General features: G+C 38.3%; 1 long non-coding RNA gene across 2 annotated transcripts in view; it reads right to left on the reverse strand.

Annotated features, from left to right (window-relative positions):
* LOC135225291 (uncharacterized) overlaps positions 1-5,115 on the reverse strand; it is a 342,890-nt gene extending 337,775 nt beyond the window's left edge. For both annotated transcript variants that reach the window (XR_010316939.1, XR_010316938.1), the window contains exons 1-2: positions 4,910-5,115; positions 4,365-4,508 (exon numbers count right to left, since the gene is read on the reverse strand). This is a non-coding gene — a long non-coding RNA (uncharacterized LOC135225291). The remainder of the gene's footprint in view (positions 1-4,364; positions 4,509-4,909) is intronic.
* Positions 5,116-8,351: the final 3,236 nt, after the last annotated feature.

Consider the following 8,351-nt stretch of genomic DNA (forward strand, 5'->3'; position numbering starts at 1 on the left):
AAGGATATGGGATATACCAGTGGAAATCGTACCCATAATCTAGGGCATAGGCATGATCCCAAGATCCCGGAAAAGGAATCTAGAAAAACTAGAGGCTGAAGTAGACTCCAGGACTCATGCAGCAGAGTTGTGATCCTAGAAACGGCACACAAGTAGAAAAGTGATGGACTCTAAGGAGGCAGGATGAACCGGAACCCCACACTATAAATACCACCCAGTCGAATTGGAGGACTGTGATAGAGCAAAAAAAAAAAATAAATAAATAAATAATAATAATAATAATAAAAAAAATAATAGGTAGCATTTAGGTATATTGAATTTTGGCTACGTGCATTCCTTACAAACCAGACATGAGGACCTGGGCGCTAGATGCCAGCAGCTGGTTTCAATCATGTCGATTATTCCTGCAATTTCTCGGACGAATTTCGACGTCGAAATTCGCTGATGCGTGGCCGGTTCAATCGCTCTCGGTAGTGCGAACCACCCGCATGTCGTGATTATAATGCATATTGCCCATCTTGTTATGGTGTACTCTCCTGTCTCTCCTTTATTGTATATTTGTACGTTCAAATTTTTCAGAATGCGTCTATACGATACTTCTCGTGAATCGGATAAGATTAATATCTCTCTCTCTCTCTCTTATTCATGCAATTTCGAATTTTTCAGTTAGAATCAGTGTTATCTTTGTCATGAATCCAGTACGATTAAGCTTTCTCTCTCTTTCATCTTATTTTTGAAAAATCGCTTTTTATTATTAACTTTCTCTTCGTTAACTTTCTCATGATTTCAATACGTCTAACATTTCGCCTGCTCTCTCTCTCTCTTTCTTACCTTATTCTCTTATTCTTGCACCTTCGAATATTTCTGTAAGAATCTGTAAGTTATCTTCCTTTTGATTCCAAGGCGATTAAGGTCTCTCTCTCCTCTTCTCTCTCTCTCTCTCTCTCTCTCTCTCTCTCTCTCTCTCATATTTCTGCGGCTGCCGATAGTTCTCCCGTTCTTGCACGTAGTTCACAGACACTAGTCGTTGGAATTCCAAGCACGTTCCCGTTCTCAATGATAAGGGCAGGAGAAAGTTTCAGAAGGCTTTTGAGTAAAGAAAAAAATTTTTTTTCCCTTTCTAGCTGGTTATGGGCTGGTGAATCTAAATGGCAGCGTTATAGTACGTTTTATTCTTTGTTTTTCACACCTGATGAAGGATTTTCACTCTCTTGAATCCAATACGATTAAACTCCTCTACAATGTTTCGGTGGACAAAAATTGGAACTTTCATCTTTTCCTTGCATCACTCTCTCTCTCTCTCACACATCTTGGTGTAAAATACACCCTTCTATCCCTCCATCCCATTTCTCTCTCTCTTCTTAGGGTAAAACAGACTTTCCTTATCCCGGCGCCGCCTCCCTCCCCCCCCACCCCCCCCCCCCCCCCCCCCCCCCCCCCCCCCCGACACAACAAGCTCTCTCTCTCTCTCTGGCCGGAAAAATGCAGAAATCTGATGCAATCCAGAAAGCAACATTAATATTAAATCCTTTTCCCTTTAATTTGCGTCTTCTTTGAATTTAGTTAAATCCGTAGCATTTCGGTCAAGTCAAACCAGAATTCTCCTGGCCTAATTCTTCCAAATTCCCTAGCGACTCCTTTTTTCGAAATCTTTCGCTGTAGCTCTATCAAATGGTTCTCGACGTCTCTTTGTGCTGAACGTGGTTACCTCACAAGCTATACATAGACAACAACGTAAGCCGTGTGTCGGGGCTATGCATAAACACTTTCTTCTGCTGGGCTATGTACAGACGGCCAACGAAGAATTGGCGTAGTTTCTTAATTCATTGTTCGTTATGGAAATATTGCCATATGCAGATGCCAGATTATTTACTTAACAATAAAAAACATTTGCTTTCAGAGGTGCTATACTTGAAATAAATTACATTAGAATAGAGTAGACTTATTCAACGTTTTAAAGATAATTATTTTGCAAAGTAAGGAAAATATATACCGATGGGTCCACGATTTCTAATTTTATTCTCAACTCTAGCTTCGTGACAGCATACCAAAGCATTTTGAAGTTGGCTTTGCTGCCGCTCGAGTCTTGACTCAACGTATCGTACTGCACTGAGGTGTTGTCATTTCGTCTCCTACAGTCGATACACAATACATCAATTAAGGCGTTAACATTCTTTGAAAACGATGTTTAATTAAACTAATTTTGTCCTTTGATCAATAAAATAATTTGCATGACACATTTAGTGGGCCTAAATTGGACTTCTGATTTTCACACATAATTAGCCTAGGTCTATTTTCAGCAGTATACTCTCTCGGATAAGTAATATAAAAGAATATTTAAATCGACAATATATATTATATATATATATATATATATATTATATATATATATATATATATATATATATATATATAGTATATATTATATATATTAATCTGCTTTATTTGATTATTCCCGTTATTCTTGTTTTATTAGCCATGTTCGCCTTTCTTCTTATCCTTTTCATAATTGCTTAACATAATTATCTCAGACCTAGCTATTCAAAGTCAAAAAGCAATCATAAAAAAAAATCACACGAATATAATTCAGTCTTATTTTTTATCGAATTCCTTGCATATCATCCTGTTTCATTTGGACGCGTTGGAAAGCTGATGGAACCAAAACTGACGAATACATTAAGAAAGGCTTACTTTCATTAAAGCTTTCTAAGGTTGGTCTTTCTGTAGCTATTCATTTCTTCTAAATAGAAATTAATTCAAATTAGTTTCACTTGTATACTTAGACCTTCTACCATAAGCATATTATAAGTAGCTGAAAGGATAAGAAATATGAAAGGTGACATTCTCGTTTAAGTCTATTTCATATGTTTTTATTTATTTTTATATTTATTTATTTTTCTAAGAAAAACCTACTGCTTTAATCAAGGGTTGCTCTTTGACGGCTACAGGGTGTAACACGAGTGTATGCACATAATTTTGGGAATGAAAGATAAAGTTTCTTTGAACAGAAAATATTTTATAAACATGTATTTTAAGGCGTCCGTTGTCGGTGCGGGGAATTTTAAAATAACCGTTATCATTCATTACTGATGCTTTCACGCGACGGAGTTCATAGAGAGAAGTCGGCTCGAGTCGCCTGAGATGTAGAAGAGAGCGGAGGTGGCGTATAGGAGTGATGGAGGGATTAGGCCGATGTTAATAAAGTATCTCCAATAAAATGTATTCTTTAGGTTTTGAAGAAAAAAAATGCATGCATCACTGAAACTGTTTCCCTCCCTATCCGTGGTATCCATTGGCCACCGATAAAAAACAAAACAAGAGTAAGCCTAACTGAATCTCTCATCCATCAAAGATAAGTTTGCTTATTCATTAGACTTATTCATTAGACACCTATCAAAGAATTCAAGTGTAGATTTAAAAATCTCTTCCTCTCCATCTAAAGTATTCATCAGACACCAGTCATAAGCGTAGAGCTAGTCATGATTCCTGGTTCAGCAATGTCGTGACGATGCACTAGAATTCAAAATTCATAAATGAATGTTGCTCAGCAACGTTTACACTACTGTATTGACTTGCTCTCTTGTGGTACTTTGAGGTGTTCCACCTCCCATGTTCTAAATTTTGCCGTTCTTTAAACAATTTGATTCATCTATGTATGATTCTCTCCGGTTTAATAAGCTGTCCTGATATATCTCCAACAGGAACTTGCACCGAATGCAGTGCAATAATTTTCTCGCTCATCGAGGGATGTTTCTTAGACCGATAAATGACACATTGACATTAGATTCCCGTGCACATAACATCAGACGCAATAGAGTGAGGTGGCCTGATTCACACTGTTAGGATATCGTTTTTTTTCTTTTTGTTTTTAAATTTGATAGCAGTTTGTGAGATTCCAATGTTTTCTGTAAAATTTTACAAATGGAATAGTTCAACTACCTTCAACTTAATATTGAAATGATAATTTAAGGACTATGTTTATGCGATACTACCAGTGATAGGAGTCTCCTATCTATTTGGTAATGTATATCTATGGTTGTGATATGACGTTTTTTATCACTTCGTTTCGTTCACGTCAATTTTGCTATATAGAAAATAGTTTTACACAATAACATAACATAATGTTCTAAAGATATCAGTGACTGTTTTTAACGTCATTACATATGATTTCTTCCATCTTTGAAAAAAAAATCAATAGATAAGGCATGAATCGTGCGTCAGGCAGGTGAACGAAAAATTATGAAACTCTGCCAATAGTTTTTTGGCCGACAGTACCTGCCCGCAAAATAAGAATAAAAAAAATCTTGCTTTGGCCTACTAATACTAACAAAAAACGTTTAGGCTTAGCTGTGTATGTATCATACTTGATAGTCAAGGCTGATGCTTCGTCATGTTCTGGGTTGAAGTTGGTTGAGATTGATGAAAGCAAACCCCTGCCTTCTGGTTACAACTGGTTACATTCTGCTGGATATGTTGGCAAGGAAGGCGCCTTTCTTCTAACTGGCTCCCTGTAGTACAAAAGTTAATTTAAAACAGTATTCTTGCACCCAAAGGCATACAGAAATTAGTCCAAGATATAGCCTAACGTATATAGTAGGTCTACTACACTACTACACAACACCTTTAGCCTGGTTCTACATTCCCAACATGAGTCGCATTTGACTACCGCTCAAATGAGTCTTATAACAATGTCTTGAGGAATGTTGCTTATTTTCATATATTAGTGACTATATTTTATAGTAAGCTACAATGGCAAACATCTGCCGCCAAAACATGGTTCAATTTTTTGAACAAGTGTCGTGTTAATTCCAGGTTCTTTGATACTACACTACGTAGACATGCGACAATCTCTCATACCTCTTATGGCAATGTAGTACATTAAATAAAACAAGTATACACCTCACCATACCTTCTTCAAGGGAGAAATATTGGACTCTTTTCTTCTTGGCCTACGAACATCACCAGCAACCTAATACGTACCGCAGCACTTCCCAGGACGCAATGTTTGTATTCATTTTGAGGCAGGTTCCCAGTTTTCAACAGCATTTCCCTAGACAGCTGCAAAAAATTCCCTATAATCGTTCAAAATTCCCCAAATTCAGCCTTCAATGCTGACTCCTCTCTCCAACCTTATTTTCAAATCAAGTGGCTCTCTTCGATGTGATGAAACAGATAAGGATAAGCACGAAGGACAATTACAATTAGGCAAATGGAATGAAATGGCTCCCTCTCGAAGGTGCGTTACTTCCATCTTTACCATGGTGTCGTCTCGTACTTTTTTTTTTTTTTTTTTTTCATCAAAGTAGGGAGTCTTTCACCTTATGTCCTTGGGTACAAAATTTAAGCTGCAAACCTGATAACATTTGCAAAATTGCAACTATTGTCCAGTGGCATGTGATATAATAACAATTGTATTCATACAGTGGTAGCTAGCTATATACTAGTACTACCTAATTATCAAAATTAAAGGAGCAGGTTAGCCTATAATGAAAATTGCTCTCCCTCGAAATCCAGTAAACTCCAACATTTTAACAACTGGCCTAAACGGTATGTAGGCTAGCTCATAAACCTACATGATAATTATGATACTCACTGTGCATTTTTTGAGTAATTAGTACCACTCTTTATCGCTCTTAACCATTTCGAAGATAGGTGATCGTCCTGAGGGAGCAGGTAGGTTAGTTATTGAAATTCTTTCAGTAGGTTTATGTTTTGTACCTGTAACCCATGGAATACTAGGCCATTGTAATTGTATAGGCTACACCTAAACCAATGTAGGTCCGGTTAGGTTTGTCCTTTTCCTTTGACTACTGTCAGTAGTAACTTGCCTACTTCCTGATCACCATACTGTTACACTTCCACTTGCGATGAACCTAGCCTATAACTTCTATGCCATTGCCGCTGTAACTCTTGAGTACCGTTTCTGAAGGTTCTATCACTTCTAAGATACCTAGGTATCATGTCTGCAACTTTACTACACGTCCTAAATGACGCAGCACTGGTCCCAATCATTGCTATGCCTACCTAGTACCTAATGATCATTTTGACCTAGGTATTGCATGTTTTGCTAAATTTTTTCTGGAGTTTCTTGGCATTTGCAGTAGGTTTACCCTTGTTAGGTTTTTTGTTTGATGTGTTTGCCGGTATATCTAAATAATAACTCCGCGTCTGGTATTTCTTTGGAAATTACAGTTTCCTATAGTATTTGGGTTGCTTAGGTATTAAGAATTTGCCGTTATTTTTTGGCAGTCGACTGTAATTAACCCCCAGGGGCCAGTACTAAACACGGCGAAATACATTAGGCGCCCCAATCCCTATTGGATGTCGTATTCGCAGTTACGTTTCTTGCAGTCCATGCAGAGTTAATTCTCTAGAATTACCTGTTTGCCCTTTTATTGCATATTGTTAACTCTTTTTACATGTAACTTATCTTACTGGGATACGGTAATTCTAAGCCATCATTCCGCGGTAAAGTAGACTATGGCAGTTGACGTTTTCCTGCGTTAATTTACTTACTGAACAAGAATTTAAAGTAATATTTATTCGGACGACTGTGATTAACCCCCAGGGGCCAGTACTAAACACGGCGAAATACATTGGACGCCCCAACCCCTAGTGGATGTCGTATCCGCAGTTACGTTTCTTGCAGGGTAATTCCAAAGAATAGTTCCCCAGTGTACTTCGGCGTGTTTAGTACTGGCCCCTGGGGGTTAATTACAGTCGTCCGAATAAATATGTATTACTTTAAATTCTTCTCCAGTAAGTAAAATAACGTATGAAAACGTCAACTGCCATAGTCTACTTTACCGTGGAATGAGGGCTTAGGCCTAGAATTACCTGGGCTACTACTACCAATATTAGTCTGCTTATTGGGTATAACATTTGACTTGTAATTTGCCATTTCTGGAGCTCTTGCTAAGTCCTGAACTGGGAGTTGTTTGTCATAGGCTATGCTGGGTGTTCTCTGACATAAGCTACACTGGGAGTTCTTTGACATAGACTATGCTGAGTGTTCTTTGACATAGGCTAGGTTACGCTGGGAATTGACATAGGCTAGGTTACACTGGGAGTTCTTTGACATAGGCTACACTCTGGGAGTTCTTTGACATAGGATAGGTTACACTGGGAGTTCTGTGACATTGGTTACACTGGGAGTTCTTTGACATAGGCTATACTAGGAGTTCTTTTACATAGGCTATACTGAGAGTTATTTGATATAGTCTACACTGGAAGTTCTTTGACATTAGACTAGCCAGTTTTAGAATTTGTTCAGTCATGTTTATGTACAGTAATACCTTGATTTACAAATGGTCACCGTATGATGTTAACGGGAAACAAGATGGCGCACAAGCTACTTTTTGCATTGAGAAGTGACCCGAAATTTGAGGTACGATCTGGGAGATTCCACCATCTTTTCCATTTTGTCCTCCAATAAAGCTAGCACACCGACTCGCCAAGCCACCCACACTCGTTCAGTTCACATGGTTACCATTTCTACAACTTCTCAAAGTATTTCTCACTTTATTTTCTGCACTGTCCCTGTATTTTGGATTTTTCTCAGTTTTCATCATGGGTCCTAGGAAAGTGATGGGCAAGACCAGTGCTAAGAAGAAAAGGGTGATTACTTTGGATATGAAGTGCAAAATCATAGAAAAATCTGAACAAGGTGTGTGTGTATGTTACGATCAGACAACCACAATCTGTACAATTTTAAAACAGTAGTCGATAAAGGCTATAACACCAGCCAAGGGTGTTAAAATTATATCAGAGCTGTCCGTGAAGAGATGGAGTTGTTGTTGGTTTGGTTAAATGAGATGCAGATGGTAGGAGATACTACATATAACCGAGTGAATCATGTCTTACAAGGCACAAGACATCTGGGGATTTATTGTGGAAGAGGGGGAATGTCAGTGGACAAGGCATTGGAAAAGTCATTCAGAGCCAGTTGCGACTGGTTTGAAAACTGTTGGATGTCAAGGTGGGACAAGAGATACACGGTGGTAGAGGCGTGTGGTTTATTAGGTCCTCAATTACATACTGACGCCAGTTGCCGTCTCCAACCGGCACTCTTACTTGGCGCCTGCTCGCCATGGGAAAACATATCTTAACAATAAACAATAGCAGGTACTCCATCATCCCCCCCCCCCTCCCGAGATTAATACATGGGTATACATGGATAGGAAATAAAAAGAATACATGGATATACATGGATTAAATTGGATGCATGCGACAGAGTAATGGGACAGATCCAATAAAACAAAATAAACAGATGCTGCTGTAATGTACATGATTACACATAAGAAGGGTGTATGACAGTCAAAGACGTCATATGTAGTCATTCATCCAAGCTG

This window comes from Macrobrachium nipponense, chromosome 20 (assembly GCF_015104395.2).
Source record: "Macrobrachium nipponense isolate FS-2020 chromosome 20, ASM1510439v2, whole genome shotgun sequence".
Taxonomy (NCBI): domain Eukaryota; kingdom Metazoa; phylum Arthropoda; class Malacostraca; order Decapoda; family Palaemonidae; genus Macrobrachium; species Macrobrachium nipponense.